Source organism: Arachis ipaensis, chromosome B06, assembly GCF_000816755.2.
Source record: "Arachis ipaensis cultivar K30076 chromosome B06, Araip1.1, whole genome shotgun sequence".
Classification (NCBI taxonomy): domain Eukaryota; kingdom Viridiplantae; phylum Streptophyta; class Magnoliopsida; order Fabales; family Fabaceae; genus Arachis; species Arachis ipaensis.
This window is the reverse complement of record NC_029790.2, coordinates 100807297-100815452: the sequence shown is the minus strand read 5'-3', so window position 1 is coordinate 100815452 and position 8156 is coordinate 100807297. Positions and strand designations below refer to the sequence as shown.

The 8156-nt window shown below is 41.8% G+C and overlaps 1 long non-coding RNA gene across 1 annotated transcript; it reads right to left on the bottom strand.

The window, feature by feature from the left end:
• On the bottom strand, window positions 4592–7767 carry LOC110264080. The gene is made up of 3 exons (XR_002349813.1): window positions 7757–7767; window positions 4732–4813; window positions 4592–4620 (listed from the first exon to the last, which is right to left on the bottom strand). It is a non-coding gene; the product is annotated as an uncharacterized LOC110264080 (long non-coding RNA).

Here is an 8156-nt window from a genome sequence, read left to right as displayed (position 1 = left end):
TATACTCGTAATGACCATAATGAGTCCTGAAAGCGGTCTTAGGGATATTCTCACCCCTCACCCTTATCTGGTGATAACCGGATTGCAAATCGATCTTAGAGAAAACCCCAGCTCCTTGTAACTGATCCATGAGATCATCAATCCTCGGCAATGGGTACTTATTCTTTATGGTGACCTTGTTCAGCTGCCTGTAATCCACACAAAGCCGCATACTTCCATCTTTCTTCTTTACCAGTAATACTGGAGCACTCCACAGGGAAACACTTGGTCGGATAAAGTTCTTACCCAACAATTCCTCTAACTGAGACTTTAGCTCGGCCATCTCTAACGGTGACATCCTATAAGGAGCACTTGAGATTGGAGATTGCCCAGGCACCAACTCAATAGCAAACTCGACCTCTCGGTTAGGTGGAAATAGTCATAACCTAAGGTTACAATCTTCAATCCTAATTCATGGGCTTTCTCAAATGCAATAAATGAATGTGATGCTCCCGAATCAAATAAAGCATTTAAAGTTTGACCAGCCATTTCACAGTTACCTCGAATGAGTGTCTCGGATCCCTCTGCACCCACAGCTGAGGTGGTGAACACCCGACCAGTCTGTTGTGCTTTCCCAGCACGTTGCTTTTGCTTCTCCGGACAACTTGTGGCTTTATGCCCCGCTTTTCCACAATTGTAGCACAAACCCCATCCGGCCTTGCATGGTACTCCCGGATGGTGACTTCCACATCTAGTACAAGCTTGATCATTCTGAGGCTGCTTCCCAAACCTTTTCCCTTGGGAGTAGTTGTTGTTGGGCCTCCTAAAAGAACCTCCCCTCTTGAAAGACGGACCTCTAGGTGCAAAGCTCTTCCCTCGGTTCTGTAGAAATGATCCTTTGTGACTTCCTTTCTCAGCGGCTGCCCTCTTCACACACTCTTCAGCAACCCTACACTTGTTCACCAATTCGGAGAAAGTCCTAATCTCCATTGGCCCCACCGAACCGTAAATATCGCTCCGGAGTCCTCCTTCGTACTTAACACACTTCCATTCCTCATATTCCACTAGAGTCCCTTGACACATATGAGAGAATCTGAACAGCTCCTCAAACTTGTCAGTATACTCAGATACGGACATAGTACCCTGCTTCAGCTGCAACAATTCAAGCTCCTTGGCCGTCCTAGCAGAAGTCGGAAAGTACTTCTTATAGAACTCCTCTTGGAAGACATCCCAGGTGATATAATCATCACCCTGCTGCAGGAGGCGTCGGATTCCTTGCCACCAATGCGACGCTTCCCCAGTGAGCAAATAGGTAGCGAACTCTACACGCTGCCCTTCAGGTACCACCTGCGCTTGCAGTGCTCGTTCCATAGCTTGAAACCATGTATCGGACTCAGTCGGACTAGTGGTTCCCTTGAACTTAGGTGGATTAACCTTCAAAAAGTTTACCAGTGTCATCGAGCCCTGAACTCCACCACCATCATTACCATGGTTGTTCATCTGTTGACCAAGAGCCTCAGCAGTGGCTTGCATAGCAGCAGCCATGTTCTCCAACGCAGTCATAAAGTTCACCGGGTCATTAGGGTTAGTCTCTGGCGCACGAGTATTCGTATGTCCTCTTCCACGGCCTCTACCGCGTCCACGAGGCGCCATCTGGTTCCTATACACACCAAACAATCGATATTAAGTTGATCAGTCTCAATATCGGAAGTTTACTTCTTCAAAGTCCCAAATGCATGCTCATGAACGTTTATGCCAATTATATCAAGCAGATATACTAACAGCACATAACACACATACAGATAATGCACAGAAGCATAGTCAGTCCATTCCTCAGGCTCTACAGGAACGAACTGCTCTGATACCATAATGTAACACCCTACCATACATAGTCTTATGCTTAAGTCATAATTCAGAGATGGCAAGGTATTACGACCTCTAAAACAAAAATCTAGTACGTATAGTAGTATGAATGATTGATTATAACTAGGAGCCTTATAGAAAAAAGGGGGTAAACAAAAACCGTAACTCGAAACGCAACACTCTGATCGATAACGTAACGAGCAAAGGATAAGCTAGCGCAAGATCATATATATAAGGAGTGTCAAAAACGGGAATATCAAGACTCAAAATCCGGCTGCGAAGATAACCGGTCCGAGCATAATAATATATACATATAATAAAATAAGGAAACCCAATAGGAAACCCAAAGGGACACAAATACATAAAACCTATTCTCCAAAATCCCCTCTAGAAGGAGTCATCACAGTTTGTATTATTTAATGGAGATGAAAGTATCTAAACAAGATATATAAACCAAAACAGAGTCCCGAGAACAAAGGATCTTCGCTAATCCAGAAGTCTCCAGCATGCCTCAACAAGAAGCCTCACGTCCTGCATCTGAAAACCACAAAATCCGCATGGGTGAGAACCAGAGGTCCCTAGTACGGTAACAGCTTCCACATATATAATACATAATAAAAGAGGAAAGCCGAAGGCAATCCTAGAACTTCCTCCAGATAATATCAAAGCTTATAAACAAGCTAAACCGTTTGGCCCGTTCGGTCCAATCTTGGTCCGATTTCTATAAAATTGGTACCGAAATTCTCTTCTCAATCTCCTCTATCACATTTAGCCATAAAAATAACATTTTTGGCTTTCTAGAATAGATTCTCATTTATGGATTAATTAGCCGTTAATTAACCGGGTCTTACAACTGACTTATGCCTCTTTTCAAAAATAACGGTTTACAGTAAAAGAGAAAATCTGAAATCCTTTTCTGAAAGAGGAAACTGTTCATTTAAAACAATATTTCGAAAGCCTTTCAAAAGGTTCATCTATGCTAAACCAAAGATAGCCTTTCATACTATTCCAAATCAGAAACACAAAACCGAAACCAACCATCGGTCCATCTCATTTCAACCACGGCCCTAGGCCCAAACAATCCAACAACAACCAATCACCACAATCCAACAGAGTCCCAGTTGCAAACACAGATAGGAGGTTCAAGCACAAACAAACAGTTACAGCAAGTAGAGCAATTAGCAGATAATCTCAAATAGTCACAAAGGCAAACCAAGTACAATATGCACACCCAAACAATGTCACATAAATGCATATGATGCATGCCTGTTCCTAGTGGCTGATGATATCATCTGTTGGTTATAGAGCCAACCTGACAAGTCCTGGTAGCTAACCATTGGACTGTCCCTCTGTCGTGTCTCCCCAACTCGAGTTATACTCAATATAAACTTGATCATAATCATGATCCATATCCATCACCCTCACTGGTGAATATTTATGGGGGTGAGCTCATCCGGGGCTTTCACAGTGCCCGGCCACCCTGACGACATAGGGTCAAAAGAGCTTCGAGTCTCAACCTGGAGCACGTGGTGGCTAGCCACTGCTTTCTCCCAGGGAAACTCTTATCTCCGATAGTGGAAGTTCAACATTCACATTTATCAATGATTCAGCATATACATACATTCAATCTCATCCATGGATCAACATCCATTTCAGCCATCCGGCTCACGGTTCAGTCCAGAACCAGCCAATATTCATATCATAAACAGTCATTCTGGCTCACGGTTCAATCCAGAACCAACCAATATTTATAATCATACACAGCCATTCCGGCTCACAACAAAACAGCACTTCCACATTCAACATCATCAATTCATAAAATCAGCATTTAAGCCATAAATCACTTTTTCCCAAATTATTTCACTTTGAAATCAAGTTTCAACTTTTTTCAACCTTGGCTTTAAAGATCTCATTTCTCAAATCAACTCAGGCTCATAAGCCACTTTTACTCAAGGTAAATTCCCCTTTTAAAACCATGCCACTCTCGGCATCCTCTTTTCAAAACTTCCATAACCATGGAAAGTTAAATATTCATTTTGAAACATTCAAAATCATCCATCCAACAATGGAATTTTATAACAAAGTTTCTCGGCAAGGTCCCAAGTCCTTAGGGGAGAATAGCATAACTCATTTCGCCAAATTCATTTAAAATCATTAAAACCTTAGCTTTCCGATTTGAGTAATAAAATAGGATCTAAGCCAAACCGAGTCACGTAATCATTTACTTCTTTCAAGCTGTTTCCTTTACTTAGGCAAAACCAACTTCAACCCCCATGATAAATTCTAGAACATTTCAACTGTTCAAAATTGTTTTAGTCTTGCAAGAATTCAGAGTTCAAAGAGTACTTAAAACCTTTCCCAAAACATTTCAAAATGAAACTTGTCAATAGACATTTAGGTTCTTTCAACATCATTGAAACTCCTCTAATTGAAACCCTCAAGTAAAATTCAAAGGCATTGCCCTTGTCACATTTAAAACAGCTTTAAAACAAAAGTTTCATAAAACCACACAACAATTCAACCAACAGACGTTCATAATCAACCAAAGCAAATCAAGCCATACATAAGGCCGATACAATCACCAAATACACATTCTCTCACATCAGTATCCATATGTAATAATTCCAATATATAAGAATATAGTTTTTGGAAAGCGCCCCTACCTCAAAACGCAAATTCCATAACCCAAACGTCTCACAGAGTCCTTTCTGCCTCTACCCGAACTGACGGCAACCAAGACCTCAGCTCCCAGCCACTTTCGCAATAACCATAGCAACACTAATCGCAACATATAATAATCAAGACTCGACCCCACGTTACCAAAACTCAAATTCACAACCAAGCATAACAGAATACTAACGCGAGGTTATTCGAAACATAATTTCTTACAGAATTAACACAATGAGGCAGCTGCGATTTCGAACCGGCCCGGCAATAGCTCCGGCGGCGGCCAGAAGCTCCGATGGATCAACTATAAAAACCACGCAGCATTAAAACCTTCTCGAAATCCAAAAAGGCAGAAACCTCAATTAAAACCCCTTACCGGAAGAGTCCTCCGGCGACGGCAGCGAGGTTCTCCGGCAACTCGGCACGGCGGCGCGGTTGACTTCTCCTCCGGGAGTGGCTGTAACGGAAACAGCGTCTCCTCCTTCCGTTCACAATCCCAGCGGCAGCCACAGCGGTGGTTCTGGGCAGCTCTAGCGGCAGTGGGCTCTGGCAACTGGCAGAACCCCGAGGCAGAGGTAGACAGCAACTCCGGTGGTCTTCTCCGGCAACGACACCAGCCACCACGGGGATGGTGGCGGTGAGACCCCAACAGCGGCGAAACCCCACCTCTTCCCAGTCTTAGACGTGAGTTCTCCCTCTCTTCCACCCGTCATGCTCGACGGCGACCACTACAGCCCCTTTTAGAGGAGCGACGGTGGCGAGGCGTGAAACAGCGCCCTTCCTCCTCTTCGCGGCAGCTCTATCGGCGACAACAGCAGCGCCGTTGGAGGACATGGGAGCAGCAGCGGTCGAACAATAACGCGATGAGGCTGAGGACGAATGGCGGTGACGAGGGCTGGACGTGATCTGGGCACGGCGGCGAGGTGACCGGCGATAGTAGCGCGGCTCGTCCCTCCCCTGTTCGCAGCTCTGCTCCATCTCCCCCTTTCTGCTTCTGATTCATTTCTTTCATGGAAAAGGGAAAGAAACCGTGGGGTGCTGCTGTTGCCTTATTATTTCACAACTACCAACTTTATAATATAATTATAGAAAATAATCCAATAATTATCAAATTGGATAATAATCATAACTTATCTCAAATCCAATAAATCAAAACTTGCTTTAATTATATTTAATAAGATAATTTCTGAAAATAAAGCTGTAAATAACTATATGATTTGAGACTTGATCATAATAAGAGTTTTCAAAAGTTCTGGGTCTTACAACAATACTTTTAAAGCATGACAAAAAAAAGTATGTCAACAAGTCTTTTTTCTTGTATTACCAACAATTTAAGTTTTATAATTTTCTTTTCCTCAATTTAGGTGTTTTTATTTAACTATTGGATGATTGGATCTAAATGGTTGATAGAATAAAGTTGTTTTATTAAACTAATAATGTAATATATACGTTGAAAGTAACTTCTTAATTTGAAATTAGAAGTCTCTTTCATGCATTTTCAATGGTAATCTTTACTTGTGGTCTTGTGAAGCATCCTATATATTGGAAGAAAAGGGGTAAAATGAGTCAAATCAAATGTAAATATCAAAGGAAAAGTCCAAACATTTGGCATTCTCTAAGGTTGGAAAGTGACTCTAAGTGGAAAAGTGACTCTTATTAGTAATATGATTCCAACTCCAAATACAAGAACAAAAGAGGTAATGACAATCCAAGTCCAAGCTAAGTTGCATATTCCACTAGTTTAATTTCAATTCAAAGTTGTCTATTTTGTGAAGAATGAAGAGAATTTATATGTCATCACTACTCGTTCCGATTGTTAGAGTGTGTCTGAAATGTTTCTCTTTCTACAAAAGAATTATTACAACTTGTTCCTATATCTTCTGTCATATAATATAATAATTTAATTTTGATATAGTGTAAAGTATTTTTTTTTTTGAACAAAGAAAGCTCAACACACTAAAATGGAGCGACTCAAAGAAATACAAACACATAACAAAACAAAAGGAACACAAAAACGACTAACCCATTGTCATCTCCGGCATTGGTAACAACAACCAAATGGGTCAGTGCCACACCACGCTTTGTAGTTCGACAACGACCTCATTTTAATATCCTCAACGCTACTCTCTTTATTCTGAAAAGTTCTCGTAATACATTCCAACCATATATTTCAAATTATTGCAAAGAATCCAAGCAACCACTTTTCCTGCTCATCTTTTCTGCCAGACCCTCCTATCCAACTCTCAAACAGTTCTTTGATCGTATTTGGTATAGCCCAAGCTCTATCAAAGAATACCAACCATGCACACCACACACAGCCATCGCTCCCCTTTATAACATTTACTTATTTTAAACAACATATTATCCCAAGTTAATAATAAACCTCCAGAAGCACTTACAGATTCCATATATTCCCAACTCACCATGTCATTTCCCCAAATATGTATTACGTCAAACCTAGTCATCACTTCTCTCTTAGTTTCCATCAACCCTAACATGTTCAATCTAAATTTATTTTTCAGTTCTTTCATCATACTCAACTTTTCATCACCTCCTAAACCCCTAATATTCCAACAATTATAAATCATTTAAAAATATTTTTACACACCTTATTGGAGTTCTTAGGTCTACTCCTTCTCACTTTTTCTTTTTGTTTTGCCCTCCTTTTTCTATTAGAATTTCTTCATTCTGAGCTTGTAATATTACCATAATATCTTCGACATCATTATATAACTCTGCTCCAGACTCCACTACTAACTCTCAGGTCTTCACATTTCCCTTCCTCTGCTCCTCCCACTTCAAACTTCCACCATCCGCCTCGTTTACATGCTCTGGTTTAGTTTCTAATCCAGCCTCATCGATATCACCACCTCTGCCATCTTCACACTGTGCCCTATAAGCCGTCTCAGCCTCTGGTGTCACAACTCTTGATTCATCATCCTCTCCTGTGAAATTGGAACTTTTTTCTTGGTATGATTCAATGGCATATGAGCTTCTCCTTGGCACTCTTCTTCAACCATCAACATATGCGGCGTCTCGACAACCTGGCTCACCTCCGCTTCCGCCCTTCTCGCAGCCTCATCCAGAACCATCATTATCGTGGTTCATGGCCTGGACCTCAGGTGGCTCTACTCGAGATCCTCGATGGCCAGCTCTCGTTGCTCCCTCTGCCCTTGGGTTCTGCATCGCTGCGCCATGCCAATCTTCATCATGCAATGGCTCCCACACAATGCTTCTCGAAGGGGACCTGGAGCTGCGCATTCCTTCTTCCACGGGTATAGCAATAACCCGAATTGTAGCAGCCCGATCCATTTCAACCTCTCTAATCCAGCATCCATCATTCACACAACCCTCTCTTAGCCCATCTTTTCCATTTGCAATTGTTGGCCCAATAATTAGATGGCCCAAATAGCACATGCCTCCACTACCATTGGGTTATCCATCTTGTTAATTGTCTTCTTTAATGCATTGAATTCTATGGCCGTGGTTGTTCCTCCTATTAAACTCCTTGATAGCCAACCCACATTCTCTTTTGCAACTGTCACTTCATCCTTTTTCATCTATCCATTTCCGTTAGGGTCCTTTTTCGTTGTATTTTTCATCGTTACTTCCCCATCTGGATGAGTAGCCATATTATCCCCACACCG